Source organism: Hevea brasiliensis, chromosome 18, assembly GCF_030052815.1.
Source record: "Hevea brasiliensis isolate MT/VB/25A 57/8 chromosome 18, ASM3005281v1, whole genome shotgun sequence".
In the NCBI taxonomy this organism is placed as follows: domain Eukaryota; kingdom Viridiplantae; phylum Streptophyta; class Magnoliopsida; order Malpighiales; family Euphorbiaceae; genus Hevea; species Hevea brasiliensis.
In genome coordinates, this window is record NC_079510.1 from 2,208,802 (window position 1) to 2,226,133 (window position 17,332).

Here is a 17,332-nt window from a genome sequence, read left to right on the forward strand (position 1 = left end):
ACACCTGTAAATAGTGCTCACCACTGTAAAAGAAGTAAGAAAAGTTTTTAAAATCCCTTGTAGTATATTTAATGGGTTATCAGTAGACGGAGTTGGTAATTCATTAGGTATACTACGGGATCATGTTATGCCTTACAGAGGGGCAGGGTGTGACAGTGGCTGCCCTTGACACTAATATATTGATTAGGATAGTGAAGTGCAAGTGAATACAAGTTTTGAAATGGTAGGGCTAGGGTTTGGACCCAAATTGAGACTTTGTTCATGTATTTGGTGAAAAAGAGTTTTAATGGTCAATTACTGACCATTTGGCTGTGGGTGAATAAGAAATGAAGTGGTTTATTTAGTGGGAATTGAAGTTAGTGTAGTTTCCCTTGGTGACCTGCAGAACTGAGTATGAGTCCAGTAGGTTTGGGCAGCAATAACTGGAGTTGTAGAGGTTCAATTGGTGCAAGGCCAATTGGATATGAGACTAGACACATAATAGCACAACTTTGGTGAAGAAACCATGCCCAAAAAACCAAACCAAGTTGACCAAAAGATTGCCCTAATCAGGGTGACCTGCATTCTTCCTGGGCAAAAAGGACTAAATGAACAGTATTTATTCATTTGGTCATAACTCAGTATAGAAAGGTCCAATTGACTTGAAATTTTACCAGCAAATATCTGAGACATATATCTACAATTTTCATGAAGAAACCTAACCCATATTTTGACCATAACATGTTCAAAAGGTGACCTGCAGTCACTGCACAAAACACTATAGATTTGGTTAGTCCAGAAAATCTGGGAAGTTGGCAATCCAACTAGTCATGGTATTTAGGTCATAACTTGACCTATAAAACTCTAAATGGAGTGATTCAAAAAAAGAAATGTAACTAGACACAATAAGGAACAACTTTCATGTTGACAACTTTGCCAAATTCCCACTGCAAAAATGACTAATGGAATAGTAAATACAAGGCTTAAAATCTAAAAATTTTGCACAACTAACATTAAGCTTAGAAATGGTATTGGCAACCAATACCAACAATTTTGGAATGCAAAATGTGGTATGTTGGGAGTATTAAAACCAATGTACCTATTGTCTATGCAAAAGTCAACATTTTTATTGACTAATGAAATAAATAGTAACACCTAAACTTAAATTTCAAGAATTGTATAATTTAAGTGTGTAACATGCCCTGGTACACCTAGCAAGATTGGTTTGGATAGGTTGGCATGCCAATAGGGTTTTGTTACTAGTACTGCATATGGCTTCATGCCATTCTGTGTTTTATGGCCTTACGTGCCATTCTGTGATAAAATAGCCTTTGACTATGTTCATTGAGTTATTAGACTTGAATTTTATCCCTAATGATTATTACAGCTTATTAGCTGTTCTGTTACACACCGGGAGACACAATGTGACCGATGGTGTGATGGTCCGAAGTACTTAGTACCTAGTGCCAGTTTACCCATTTATCCAGTCCAATCGACTAGTATGGATTACTCGGGAAATGATAATGAATCTTATAAAATTTTAATCGAATAATACTGCAATAAGTGCTAGAAATTAAGTCTACCTAAAATGTAAACATACATTCTGCATATTTATGTTATTTTAGTTATTTTATTTTATATTGTCACCACTAAGCAGAATTGCTTAGCGCGTCACTTTTGCCATGCGCAGGTACTGGAGATATAGCTGGGGAGTCCAGCAAACCTCATACTGGGTGAGCTTTCAGATCTGCACACAGAGTCTAGAGTCACCTCACATTTGCAGTGCATTAGTAGGACATTAGGTTACTTTTGGTCTTTTATATTTTGTAAACTTTTGTAATGTATATTATAAACTTATGTAATTATGCTTTTGATGTATTATTTATGAACTATGTTCAATAATAAATTGGAGTATCTCTTATTGAATTGAGTATGATATGAAGTGAATTAAATTTTGAGATATTGAAGCAAATTAAGAAATTGTTGAAAAGATGTTGGCGGTTGACTGAGATTGAAATTATGATTATATTGGAAGTATTTTTAACAGATTCAGAAGAACTGTTTTTCCAATTTACAGCCAGCATTCTGCTGAATTTTCTATAAAATTTACAAAAAATTTAGATTAATCAAAATTATAAATAAATGAATTAAAAAGGGTAAATTATAATGAAAATATGATTTGGTGCTCCGGCACACTTTGCAGCATATCTTGTTTGGCTATAGACGTTAAGGGGTGTCACACTTGAAATCAATTAAGCTCACACAATTAAAGTTCCATAAAATTTTAAATCAATACGCACAAAAACACAAGGCTAATTTATCAAGGTACAACAATTATAGCTCTTTGCAAATCTTAGGGGAGATTTTTTTTTTAATTTTAAAATTGGTACTTCTCTTTTGTCACAGTTACTACTTTTTTTTTTCAACCGTCACCTTCAGAAAAGTACCTTGCTCATATCCTAGCTAGCTTTTGGCCTGAGAATCAACATGGGGTTCATGAAGACTCCTGGTTACTTTGCTTAACTAAATAGTGGAGGAATTTTCAAGTTCAGCCTTTTATTTCCCCCAGTTTATGTATCTACATATTATAAAGTGCCCTGATAGATTAAACAAAGTTCTGAAATATGCATGACACTAGTTTAAAGCACACATAACTAATCATTTCACCATTAAATTAAGCCTAAATGATTTATGCAGGAAAAAATTGCTCTATGGTATGGAGAAGAGGGAAAACCCATCATTAAAGTTACTATTACCTTGCCTAAAATTTCAAAAATTTAACCTAAAATAGAAAAGTCATTTCAAGGACAAAACACTTCTCTCCGATAGTTAATATAAAATCATGAATCGAGCTTATGAGAATAAATTTTATTTTATTTTATTTTATTTTATTTTAATTCAAAAAGATTGGAGAAATAAATTCCCCCCCCCCCCCATTAAAACTTACATTGTCCCCAATATAAAGCCCAAATGCAAAAGAAAAAGAAAAAAAATGCTAGAAAATAAAATAAGATAATAGAAAGAAAACAAATCTGATTGTGGCTAACAAGCCACCCATGGGTTGCCTCCCAAGAAGCGCTTTTGTTTATCGTCGTTAGGTTGACATGGCAAAGCTCCTTAATCCACTAAATGCTCCTGAAACCCCTCATAAAATGGCTTGATTTCATGACCGTTGACCTTGAACACTTTGTTAGTTCCTAAACTTTGAATTTTAACTTCACCATAAGGAACCACATTAGTAACAACAAAGGGTCTGATAAGTGCATAATTTATTAATTTTACTCCCATCACATTTAGTGTTTTTAGTGTGTTTTTTATGTTTAATTCAGTTGGTTAAAATATATTTATCATTTACGCATATTTTTAGATAGTTGTGGAATAATTGTGTTAAATGGAGAAATTTTCAGCATTTGACCTTTGCTGTATTTTTCAGGTGTTTCTATTGTTGTGGGTCTCCAAATTGAGTGCTGTTTAATCCATTGAAAAGCTAAGATAGAGCACTTCAAATGATAAACAGGGACCAAAGCCCAAATCAGTCTCCAAGGTTAACAAAATTAGCTATGGATATATTACAAAAGCCCAGACTCAATGGGTCATAATCAGTTTCAGTATTTATTTTGTATTTGGAGTTTCAGAAGTCCAAATGAAGCAAGGCCAAGCCCAATTGAACCTTAAGAGCCACCTCTACAACTTCTATGAAGGGCTAGATGAGAGATGAGGCCATTTTAATTGTCAAAAATGGCAATGAAGTTCTCACAATGAGCTAGACTATCTGACTAAACCAGTCCCAGTTTTTAACCCATAACTTGGGCTGTAGACCTTGGATTTGGGTCCATGAGTACCCGTTGGAAAGCTAAGAAATAGGACTACAACTTTCCTGAAGAGGGCAAGGGCAGATTTGAAAAGAAAGTTGCTAAAAATCAGCCTTGATTCCAGAAACGTAAATGGAAGCTGAAAATCTACATCTTGAATTTCAAAACCTTTCCTAGTTTTGTTTGGTTTCTATCTTTGGGGTTAGGTTTTTTACTATAATTACGTCTTTGGGCAGTAGCAAAGAGCATTCCAATTCAGACCTTTGTTCTCCATTTAAAGGCTTTCATTCCCCATTCTCTTTTTAGATTTCTTATTTATTTTTCTGTAAGCCATGAACATGAGTGGCTAAGTTTTTAATTTAGTTCAAATGATTCAAGTTCTTATGTATGATTTGTGAGACCAGGTTCTTAATTTAATTTATGTCTTTTTGAATATCTATTGTTTTTTGATTTAATTGTTTTTGATCTGTTGAATGATTTGCTAAAAAGGCCTATTAGTTAATTATTTGATTTGATCAATTGCTAGTTCATCTTCATAATCCGTAATTGTTGTGTAAGATTGAACATGAGTAGCAATTAGGTTTTATTGATTATGATCCAAGTTTTCGATAATAACCTAAGGAAATAATAGGGTGGATTAAGTGATTTATGCTTCATAAATTATTGTTCAGCTTAACTACTTCTTTTTCTTAAAGCAGTTATTAATTTGATGAGGATTGCTTAATACCAACTTAGTTAATAATTAGAGTCAATAAGAGTGTTGGGCTCGAATTTATGAGTATAGGGAAGTCAGGGGTCTACCTTGCTGTTTGGTAAATCTACATTAAGTATTCAATAAGATATAATTATATTTTTTTTGCCCATGATCAAATCAATGCATTGGAATGAGAATTACCTTGGACTGAAGTTTGTTTAATTCGAGAGTTTTATACTTAATTTTAGTTCTTAATTTCTGAATTTTTTATTTCTTCTTTGGATTGTGAAATAACCCCCCCCCCCAACCTTTGTTTCTTTTCCATTACACAAGCGCACGAAATTTAATAATTCAGTCTCTAGGGTTCAACCTAGATTCACCACTTACTGCAGAAAATATTTCATACTTGGTGATTTCAGTTAATTTAATTTCTGGCGGATTCGACACCCATCAAGAATTTTGGAGCCTTTGCCAGGGACTGAAGTTTATTTGATTTCGTGTTTTTGGTGTTAGATATTTTGTTATTAATTTTGTTTGTGAGTTGTTGCTATTTTTAGGTTTTTGGAAAAGAAAAAAAAAATATAATAATTACAATGTTACTGTTCATTGTTACCGTTCATTAAGGATTTTGGTTGAATTTGGAGGGCGGCCCATACCTATTTTGTAGGAAACGATGCTCTGATCAAGACCAATCAATCCATAGGATTCCTTGGTCCCAACCTCTTGAGGCCAAATTCGATTGTTTTCTAGTGTTTTAAGGCATTTTTTTTTTGTTTTTACTTTGATTTTTTTTTTGTTTATGACGAGAATTTCTCAATCTGGTGAGTTGATCTTTGATCCAGAAGTAGAAAAAAAACAACTAAACGGTTGAGAAAATTGGCGAAGCAAGCTAGGCAGATTCCAAGTACATCTGAAGGAGTCCAATCTCCAAAGGAGCTAAGTTTGGATTTGGATTCAGAGTCAAGTTCTGAAAACGAGACCATGGCTGCTGCTAGGACTTTGAAAGAGTTGGCTGCTCCTGATATAAACCAACAGCCTTTGTGTATCCAATACCCTGCTTTAAATATTGCTTTTGAATTGAAATATGGACTAATCCATTTGTTGCCTAAGTTTCATGGTCTTGCAGGTGAGGATCCACATAAGCATCTAAAGGAATTTCATGTTATGTGTTCCAGCATGAAACCTCAAGGAGTTTCAGAGGATTGGATCAAGCTTCGAGCTTTCCCTTTCTCACTGGAGGGCATAGCTAAGGATTGGTTGTATTACCTTCCTTCTGGATCTGTTAAATCATGGAATGGGATGAAGCAGATATTTTTGGAGAAGTATTTTCCTGTTTCACATGCTGCCAACATAAGAAAAGAAATTTATGGCATCCGGTAGTACAATGGAGAGAGCTTTTATGAGTATTGGGAGAGATTTAAGAAGTTGTGTGCAAGCTGTCCCCATCATCAAATAAGTGAGCAGCTTTTGATTCAGTATTTCTATGAAAGACTTCTACCAATGGACCGCAATATGATAGATGCTGCTAGTGGAGGAGCTTTGGTTGACAAGACACTAGAAGAGGCAAGGAGACTGATTGCTAGCTTGGCAGCAAATTCTCAGCAGTTTGGAATGAGAATGGATCACACACCTATGAAGGTTAATGAGGTAAGTACATCTAACCTTGAGAAACAAATTTCTGATTTAACTTCTTTAGTGAGGCAGTTGTGTAACACCCTAGGCAAATCTCACATCGGCAAAACACGGGAGAGATGCTGGGTTTATAAGTTGGTAGTTCGTAACTCCTAGTGACGCGTTTTAAAATCGTGAGGGCTTCGGCCCAGAGCGGACAATATCACTAGTGGGCCGAGCTATTACATTTGTGGTATCAGAGCTGCTCTGCGTGCAACCTTGAGCGATGGTGGGGCAAACCTCAGCAAGGACACTGAGTCCCATAAGGGGGGTGGATTGTAACACCCTAGGCAAATCCCACATCGGCAAAACAAGAGAGAGATGCTAGGTTTATAAGTTGGTAGTTCGTAACTCCTAGTGACGCGTTTTAAAACCGTGAGGGCTTCGGCTCAGAGTGGACAATATCACTAGTGGACCGGGCCATTACAAGTTGGCTGTAGGGAACATGCAACCTGTTAAGGCATGTGGAATTTGTTCAGGTTTAGGTCATGCTACTAATATGTGTTTTACATTACAAGAGGATGAATCAATGCAACATGCTAATGCAATAGGACATTATGGACAGCCACAATGCAGGTATGATCCCTATTCGAATACTTATAATCCAGGATGGCGAGATCATCCTAATCTGAGTTATGGGAATTAATCGGTGCAAAACTGATACCATTAGCAGAGACCACAAGTGAATCAACTGCCTCTACCTCCACCTCTGCCTCCCTCAAATCAAGGTATGTCACTTGATGAAATTGTTAAGGTTTCGGCTAACAATACTCAACAGTTTCAACAGGAGACCAGAAATAGCATTCAAAATATAGAGTGGCAGATTGGTCAGTTAGCTTCATCTGTGAGTAAGCTGGAAGCTCAAGGTTTTGGAAAGCTCCCATCACAAACAGTCATGAATCCCAGAGAAAATGCCAGTGCTATAGTGTTGCGAAGTGGGAAAGAAGTTGATAATCAGACTCCACATGAATTAATGAAAAAGAAGAAGTAAGGAGAAAAAGAGTCTGAAATTGAGGTAAATACTGAACCTAAACTGAATAAGGTTAATAATTCTATTCTTCCTCCATTCCCCTGCAGGTTGGCCAAGATGAAGAAAGAAGAACAAGAGAAAGAAATTTTGGAGACTTTCAGGAAGCTGGAGGTGAATATACCTTTACTTGATGTGATCAAACAAATTCCCAGGTATGCTAAATTCCTTAAGGAGTTATGCACTACAAAGCGCAAGTTGAGGAATAATGAGAATATTAGTGTGGGGGAAAATGTGTCAGCATTAATTTAGCTAAAATTATCCCCTAAGTGTAAGGATCTAGGTTCGTTTTCTATTCCCTATAGAATAGGTGATTCTAAATTTGAATATGCAATGGCAGATTTAGGAGCATCTATTAATGTTATGTCAAATTCAGTTTTTCAAACTTTAAACTTGGGTCCTTTGAAAGAAACCAGTGTCATTATTCAATTAGCTGATCATTCTAATGCTTACCCATTGGGAGTAGTTGAGGATGTGTTAGTGCAGGTTGGAGGATTGATTTTTTCTGCAGATTTTTACATTCTGGATATGGAGGATAATAGTGCTCTCCCATCAAATTCAACTTTATTTTTGTTTGGAAGACCTTTCTTAAAAACTGCCAAGATAAAAATTGATGTGGATGAGGGTACCTTAACTATAAAGTTTGATGGAGAGACTATCAAATTTAATATCTTTGATGCTATGAAATATCCTGCTAATAATCATTCTATCTTTTCTATTAATGTTATTGATACATTTATGCAGGATGTGTTTGAGCTAAGCATGGAGGATGAGTTAGAACATAAGGCTGTTAGACATTGTAATTTGAATTTGGATACTGCTGGTGTGGAAAGAAAATTAAAATTGCATGGATTAGAGGAAATTCACCTTAAGGCTTATGAGAATTCTAAGATCTATAAAGAAAAAGACAAAGGCATTCCATGACAAACTAAGGAAGCAGTTTGTGATTGGGACAAAAGTTTTATTGTATAATTCCAAATTGAAGCTGATGCTTGGTAAGTTGTGTTCTTGTTGGATTGGACCCTTTGTTGTTACTAATGTGTTTCCTTATGGTGCTGGTGAAATTCAAAGTTTAGGAACAAATAAGGTGTTCAAGGTCAACGGTCATAGACTTAAGCCATTTTATGAAGGGTTTGAGGAGCATTCAGTGGATTAAGGAGCTTTGCCATGTCGAGCTAACGACGATAAACAAAGGCGCTTCTTGGGAGGCAACCCATAGGTGGCTTGTTAGCCACAATCAGATTTATTTTCTTTCCCTTATTTTATTTTATTTTCTAGCATTTTTTTTCTTTTCTTTTGCATTTGGGCTTTACATTGGGGACAATTTAAGTTTTAAGTGTGGGGGAGGAGAAATTTGTTGCTGCAATTTCTTTTTAATTATTAAAAAATAATAATAACAAAAATAATAATTAAAAAATAAAAATAAAAATAAAAATTAAATTTATTCTCATAAGCTTGGTTCATGATTCTTTATTAACTCTCGGAGAGAAGTGCTTTGTCCTTGAAATGACTTTTCTATTTTAGATTAAATTTTTGAGATTTTAGGCAAGGTAATAGTAACTTTAATAATAGATTTTCCCTCTTCTCCATACTATAGAGTAATTTTTTTTCTGCATAAATCATTTAGGCTTGATTTAATGGTGAAATAATTAGTTATGTGTGCTTTAAACTAGTGTCATGCATATATTTCAAAACTTTGTTTAATCTATCAGGGCACTTTATAATACGTAGATGCATAAATTGAGGAAAATAAAAGGTTGAACTTAAAATTTGCTCTGCTATTTTATTTAAGCAAACTAACCAGGGGTCTTCATGAACCCCATGTCGATTCTCAGGCCAAAAGCTAGCTAGGGTTTGAGCAAGGTACTTTTCTGAAGGTGACGGTTGAAATAAAAAAAAAAAAAGTGATAACTGTAACAAGAGAAAAGTACTAATTTCAAATAAAATAAATAAATAAATAAAAATAAATAAATAAATAAAAAGAGGCATTTCTATCTCCCCTAAGATTTGCAAAGAGCTATAATTATTGTACCTTGATAAATTAGCCTTGTGTTTTGGTGTGTATTGACTTAAAATTTTATGGAACTTTAATTATGCGAGCTTAATTGATTTTAAGCCTTTTATTTTGTGTTGAAAAATTATTGATCTATTAGTATGGTGTTGATGAAATTTGTTGTGATGGTTATTACCTTACTTGCCTCTTCTTTCAAATTTTTAATCTTTGTTAGAGAATGTTGTGATAGGGTGAAGTTAAGGAACTTCTAAGTGGAGTTGATTGAGAGTTTAAGTCATACTTAAGGACAAGCATGGAATAAGTGTGGAAGAATTTGATAAGTGCATAATTTATTAATTTTACTCCCATCACATTTAGTGTTTTAGTGTGTGTTTTATGTTTAATTCAATTGGTTAAAATATATTTATTATTTAGGCATGTTTTTAGAAAGTTGTGGATTAATTGTGTTAAATGGAGAAATTTTCAGCATTTGACCTTTACTATATTTTTCTTGTGATGCCCCTCACCAGTCTTTTGTATTTTGGTAGGGCCCATGTATAGACTAGTATTTTGGTTCATTATGTTTAGTCATGATGTATTTCATTTTGGACCTGTAATTAAACTTTGAGATTGAAATGAAAACTTATAATTTATTATCTATGACAAATGTAATGGCCCGGCCCACTAGTGATATTGTCCGCTCTGGGCCGAAGCCCTCACGGTTTTAAAACGCGTCACTAGGGGTTACGAACCATCAACTTATAAACTCAGCATCCTCACTGAGGTTTGCCCCACCATCGTGGTTACGAACCATCAACTTATAAACCCAGCATCTCTCCTGTGTTTTGTCGATGTGGGATTTGCCTAGGGTGTTACAATCCACCCCCCTTATGGGACTCAGCATCCTCACTGAGGTTTGCCCCACCATCGTTCAAGGTTGCACGTGAAGCGGTTCTGATACCACAAATGTAATGGCCCAGCCCACTAGTGATATTGTCCGCTCTGGGCTGAAGCCCTCACGGTTTTAAAACACGTCACTAGGGGTTACGAACCATCAACTTATAAACCCAGCATCTCTCCCGTGTTTTGTCGATGTGGGATTTGCCTAGGGTGTTACATTTCTGGTGTTTCTATTATTGTGGGTCTCCAAATTGAGTGCTATTTAATCCATTGAAAAGCTAAGATAGAGCACTTCAAATGATAAAGAGGGACCAAAGCCCAAATCAGTCTCCAAGGTTGACAAAATGAGCCATGAATCAATTTCAAAAGCCCAGACTCAATGGGTCACAACCAGTTTCAGTATTTATTTTATATCTGGAGTTTTAGAAGTCCAAATGAAGCAAGGGCAAGCCCAATTGAACCTTAAGAGCCACCTCTATAACTTCTATGAAGGGCTGGACGAGAGATGAGGCCATTTTAATTGTCAAAAATGGCAATGAAGTTGTTACAATGGGCTGGACTATCAGACTGAACTAGTCCCGGTTTTTGGGTCATAACTTGGGCTATAGACCTTAGATTTGGGTTCGTGAGTACCCGTTGGAAAGCTAAGAAATAGGACTACAACTTTCCTAAAGAGAGCAGAGGCAGATTCGGAAAGAAAGTTGCTGAAAATCTGCCTTGATTCCAGAAACTTAAATGTAGGCTGAAAATCTGTATCTTGAATTTCAAAACCTTTCCTAGTTTGGTTTGGTTCCTATCTTTGGGGTTAGGTTTTTTACTATAAATATGTCTTTGAGCAGCAGCAAAGAGCATCCTAATTCAAACCTTCATTCTCCATTTGAAGGCTTTCATTCCCCATTCTCTTTTTAGATTTCTTATTTATTTTTCTTTATTTTTCTGTAAGCCATGAACATGAGTGGCTAAGTTTTTAATTCAGTTCAAGGGATTCAAGTTCTTATGTATGATTTGTAAGACCAGGTTCTTAATTTAATTTATATCTTTTTGAATATCTATTGTTTTTTGATTTAATTATTTTTGATATATTAAATAATTTGCTAAAAAGGCCTATTAGTTAATTGTTTGATTTGATCAATTGCTAGTTCATCTTCATAATTCGTAATTGTTGTGCAATATTGAACATGAGTAGCAATTAGGTTTTATTGATTATGATCCAAGTTTTTTATAATAACCTAAGGAAACAATAGGGTGGATTAAGTGATTTATGCTTCATAAATTGTTGTTCAGCTTAACTACTTCTTTTTCTTAAAGCAGTTATTAATTTGACGATGATTGCTTAATACCAACTCAGTTAATAATTAGAGTCAATAAGAGTGCCGGGCTCGAATTGATGAGTATAGGGAAGTCAAGGGTCTACCTCGCTATTTGGTAAATCTACGTTAAGTATTCAATAAGATATAATTATATTTCTTTTGCCCATGATCAAATCAATGCATTGGAATGAGAATTACCTTGGACTGAAGTTTGTTTAATTCGAGAGTTTCATATTTAATTTTAATTCTTAATTTCTAATTTTTTTTATTTTTTCTTTGGATTGTGAAATAACACCCCCCCCCCCCCCAAATCTTTGTTTCTTTTCCATTACACAAGCGCATGAAATTTAATGATTCAGTCTCTAGGGTTCGACTTGGATTCACCACTTACTGTAGAAAATATTTCATGTAACACCCTAGGCAAATCCCACATCGGCAAAACATGGGAGAGATGCTGGGTTTATAAGTTGGTGGTTCGTAAACCCTAGTGACGCATTTTAAAATCGTGAGGGCTTCGGCCTAGAGCGGACAATATCACTAGTGGGCCGAGCCATTACATTTAGTCGTATCAGAGCAGAGGTTTAGTTGGTCTTAGACCTAGATAGATAGAAAGAAATAGTTGCATCACATGCATGGGCCTTTAAATAGAGTCAAGGTGACACTAATGCAGATCTGTTCTTTGTCTGTTTTATAGGATCGATGGCATCTGATCCTTCAGAGCACGGACCTCCAGGACCAATAGAGGAGGAAGTAGAGAGTCACCTCACCGGTCTTTTGTATTTTGGTAGAGCCCATGTATAGACTAGTATTTTGGTTCATTATGTTTAGTCATGATGTAATTACTAGTTTATGATGTATTTCATTTTGGATTTGAAATTAAACTTGAGATTGAAATGAAAACTTGTAATTTATTATCTATGAATTTCCATATGAATGCAATAGAAGATACTTCATTTTGAGATCTCATAAATAGTTATGAATGATATGATAAAAGAGAATTTGATATGGAAATATGTGAGATGACTATCAAAATGTTAACAGGTAATAGGGGAACCCACCATATTCTAATAAAATAGAGGAGGATCTGTCCGGGTCTCCACAGAAATAAGATATAAAAAAAAAAATTTCTACACATAAATTTCTTGATTTAAATGACATTAAAAATTACAATAGACATGACAAGACAAGATAGGGTGCTCTAGCACCGAATGTGGCACTCATTGCTCGGCTACACTATAGACGGGCCCGACCCACTAGTGATATTGCCCGCTCTAGGCCGAAGCCCTCACGGTTTTAAAACGCGTCACTAGGGGTTACGAACCACCAACTTATAAATCCAGCATCTCTCCCGTGTTTTGCCGATGTGGGATTTACCTACGGTGTTACAATCTACCACCCTTATGGGACTCAGCGTCCTCGCTGAGGTTTGCCCCACCATCGCTCAAGGTTGCACGCAGAGCGGCTCTGATACCACAAATGTAACAGCTGCGCCCACTAGTGATATTGTCCGCTCTAAGCCAAAGCCCTCACGGTTTTAAAACGCGTCACTAGGGGTTACAAACCACCAACTTATAAACCCAGCATCTCTCCTGTGTTTTGCCAATGTGGGATTTGCCTAGGGTGTTACATTTCATACTTGGTGATTTCAATTAATTTAATTTATGGTGGATTCAACACCCATCAGGGTCTAATCCAACGAGAACGCAACTTACCAGGCATTAGTTTCAATTTGGAATTATACAATGAAACTTTTTGCCCAATCACAAACTGCTTCCTTAGTTTGTCATGGAATGCCTTTGTCTTTTCTTTATAGATCCTAGAATTCTCATAAGCCTTAAGGCAAATTTCCTTTAATTCATGCAAATGTGATTTTCTTTCTAACTCATCATCCATGCTTAACTCAAAAACATCCTGCACAAATATATCAACAACATCAATAGAAAAAATAGAATGATTATCAGCAGGATACTTTATGGCATCAAAGATATTAAATTTGATAGTCTTTCCATCAAACTCCATAGTTAAGGTACCCTCATCCACATCAATTTTTGTCTTGGCAGTATTTAGGAAAGGTCTTCCAAACAAATTCAACGCTGAATTTGATGAGAGAGCACTATCATCCTCCATATCTAGAATGTAAAAATCTATAAGAAAAATCAATCCTCCAACCTGCACCAACACATCCTCAACTACTCCTAATGGGTAAGCATTAGAACGATCAGCTAACTGAATAATGACACTGGTTTCTTTCAAAGGACCCAAATTTAAAGTTTGAAAAAATGAATTTGACATAACATTAATAGATGCTCCTAAATCAGCCATTGCACTTTCAAATCTAGAATCACCTATTTTGCAGGGAATAGAAAACGAACCTAGATCCTTATACTTAGGGAGTAATTTTTTCTGAATTAATGCCGACACATTTTTACCCATACTGATCTTCTCATTATTTCTCAACTTGTGCTTTGTAGTGCATAGTTTTTTAAGGAATTTAGCATACTTGGGAACTTGTTTGATCTCATTAAGTAAATGTATATTAACCTCTACCTTCCTGAAAGTCTCCAAAATTTCTTTCTCTTGTTCTTCTTTCTTCGTCTTGGCCAACCTACATGGGAATGGAGGAAGAACAAAATTATTAATCTTATTCAGTTTAGGTTCAGTATTTACCTCAACTTCAGGAACTTCAGACTCTTTTGGTCCTTGCTTCTTCTTTTTTATTGGCTCATGTGGAGTCTGATTATCAACTTTTTTCCCACTCTGCAACAGTATAGCACTTGCATTTTCTCTAGGATTCATGACTATTTGTGATGGAAGCTTTCCAGAACCTTGAGCTTTAAGCTTGCTCATAGATGAAGCTAACTGACCAATCTGCCTCTCTATGTTTTGAATGCTATTTCTAATCTCCTGTTGAAACTGTTGTGTATTGTTAGCCAAATCCTTAACAATTTCATCAAGTGACATACCTTGATTTGAGGGAGGTGGAGGTGGTTAATTCACTTGTCTCTGCTGCTGGTATCGGTTTTGCACCGGTTGATTCCCATAACTTAAATTAGGATGATCTCGCCATCCTGGATTATAAGCATTGGAAAAGGGATCATACCTGTGTTGTGGCTATCCATAATTTCCTACTGCGTTAACATGTTGCATTGATTCATCCTCTTGTAATACAGGACACATGTTAGTAGCATGACCCAAACCCGAACAAATCTCACATACCTTAACAGTTTGCATTTTCCCTACAGCCAATTGCCTCACCAAAGAAGTTAAATAAGAAATATGTTTCTCAAGGTTAGATGTACTTACCTCATTAACCTTCATGGGTGTGTGATCCATTCTCATTCCAAACTGCTGAGAGTTTGCTGCCATGTTAGCAATCAGCCTCCTTGTTTCATCTGGTGTCTTATCAACCAAAGCTCCTCCACTAGCAGCATCCATCATACTGCGGTCCATTGTTAGAAATCCCTCATAGAAATACTGAATCAATAGCTGCTCACTTATTTAATGATGGGGACAGCTTGCACACAGTTTCTTAAATCATTCCCAATACTCATACAAGCTCTCTCCATTGTACTGCCAGATGCCACAAATTTTTTTCTTAAATTGGCAGTACGAGAAGCAGGAAAATACTTCTCTAGAAATATTTGCTTCATCCCATTCCATGAGTTGACAGATCCAGAAGGAAGGTAATACAACTAATCCTTAGCTGCGCCTTCCAGTGAGAAAAGGAAAGCTCGAAGCTTGATTTGATCCTTTGAAAGTCCTTGAGGTTTCATGCTGGAACACACAGCATGAAATTCTTTTAAATGCTTATGTGGATCCTTACCTGCAAGACCATGAAACTTAGGCAACAAATGAATTAGTCCAGATTTCAACTCAAAAGCAACATTTAAAGCAGCGTATTGAATACACAAAGGCTGTTGGTTTAAATCAGGAGTAGCCAACTCTTTCAAAGTTCTAGCAGCCATGGTTTTGTTTTCGGAATTTGAATCCAAATCTGAATCCAAACTTAACTCCCTTGGAGATTAGACTCCTTCAGATGTACTCAGAATCTGCTTAGCCTGCTTAGCCAATTTTCTCAATTGTTTAGCTATTTTTTCTACTTCTGGATCAAAGATCAACTCACCAAATTGAGAAGTTCTTGTCATAAACAAAAAGAAATCAAAGTAAAAACAGAAAAATGCCTCAAAACCCTAGAAAACAATCGAATTTAGCCTCAAGAGGGTGGGGCTATAGATTCATTGGTTTTGATCAGAGCATCATTTCCTTCAAAATTCAACCAAAATTCTTAATGAATAGTAACACCGTAATTTTTTTTTTTCAAAAACCTCAAAACAGCAAAATTCTTAATGAATAGTAACACCGTAATTTTTTTTTTCAAAAACCTCAAAACAGCAACAACTCATAAACAAAATTAATAACAGAATATACTAACACTAAAAACACAAAATCCAATAAATTTCAATCCCCGGCAACGGCGCCAAAATTCTTGATGGCTGTCGATTCCACTAGAAATTAAATTAACTGAAATTACCAGTAATGAAATATTTTTTGCAATAAGTGGTAAGTCCAGATCGAACCTTAGAGACTGAATTATTAAATTTCGTGCACTTGTGTAATGGAAAAAGAAACAAATGTTGGGGGGGGGGGGGAGGTAATTCGCAATTCAAAGAAGAAATCAAAAATCCAAAATTAAGATCTAAAATTAAATAAGAAACTCTAGAATTAAACAAACTTCAGTCCAAGGTAATTCGCATTCCAATGCATTGATTCGATCATAGATAAAAGAAATACAATTATCTCTTATTGAATACTTAACGTAGATTTACCAAACAGCGAGGTAAAATCCCTAACTTCCCTATACTCATCAATTCGAGCCCAGCACTCTTGTTGACTCTAATTATTAACTGAATTGGTATTAAGCAATCCTCACCAAATTAATAACTGCTTTAAGAATAGGAAGTAGTTAAGCTGAACAATAATTTATGAAGCATAAATCATTTAATTCACCCCATTATTTCCTTAGGTTGTTATCAAAAACTGGGATTATAATCAATAAAATCTAATTGCTACTCATGTTCAATCTTACACAACAATTACGGATTATGAAGATGTACGAGCGATTGATCACATCAAACAATTAACTAATAGGCCTTTTTAGCAAATCATTCAACAAAGACAATGAAATAAGAAAACAATAGATATTCAAAAAGACATAAATTAAATTAAGAACCTGGTCTCACAAATCAAGCAAAAGAACTTGAATCCCTTGAATTGAATTAAAAACTTAGCCATTCATGTTCATGGTTACAAAAAATTGAAGAAGAAGTCTAAAAAAAAAAAAAAGAATGGAGAATGAAGGTGTTTTTGAGATCGAGAGGCTGCTAAATGGTGTGTTTTAGCTGCTGCCCAAAGATGCATTTATAATAAAAAACCTAACCCCAAAGATAGGAACCAAACTAGGAAAAGTTTTGAAATTCAAAAGACAAATTTTCAGCCTGCATTCACGTCTCTAAAATCAAGGCCGATTTTCAGTGACTTCCTTTCCGAATCTGTCTTTGCCCTCTTCAGGAAAGTTGTAGCCCTATTTCTTAGCTTTCCAACCGGTACTCATTTGCCTAAATCTAAGGTTTACAGCCCAAGCTATGGCCCAAAAATTAGGACTGGTTCAGATAGACAGTCCAGCCCATAGTGACGACTTCATTGCCATTTTTCATAATTAAAATGGTCTCATCTCGCATCCAGCCCTTCATAGAAGTTGTAGAGGTAGCTCTTAAGGTTCAATTGGTCTTAGGCCTGCTTCATTTGGACATCTAGAACTCCATATACAAAATAAATACTGAAACTGGTTGTGACAATCAAGTGTGGGCTTTTGCAATTGATCCATAGCTCATTTTGTCAATCTTAGAGACTGATTTGAGCTTTGGTCCCTCTTTATCATTTGTAGTG

The 17,332-nt window shown here is 35.5% G+C and overlaps 2 non-coding genes across 2 annotated transcripts; one reads left to right on the forward strand and one right to left on the reverse strand.

The window, feature by feature from the left end:
- Window positions 1-5,832: 5,832 nt before the first annotated feature.
- On the reverse strand, window positions 5,833-5,939 carry LOC131176102 (small nucleolar RNA R71). The gene has a single exon (XR_009146230.1). It is a non-coding gene; the product is annotated as a small nucleolar RNA R71 (small nucleolar RNA).
- Window positions 5,940-14,882: 8,943 nt separating this feature from the next.
- LOC131176132 (small nucleolar RNA R71) lies at window positions 14,883-14,988 on the forward strand. Its single transcript, XR_009146258.1, has one exon. It is a non-coding gene; the product is annotated as a small nucleolar RNA R71 (small nucleolar RNA).
- The last annotated feature ends 2,344 nt before the right edge of the window (window positions 14,989-17,332 follow it).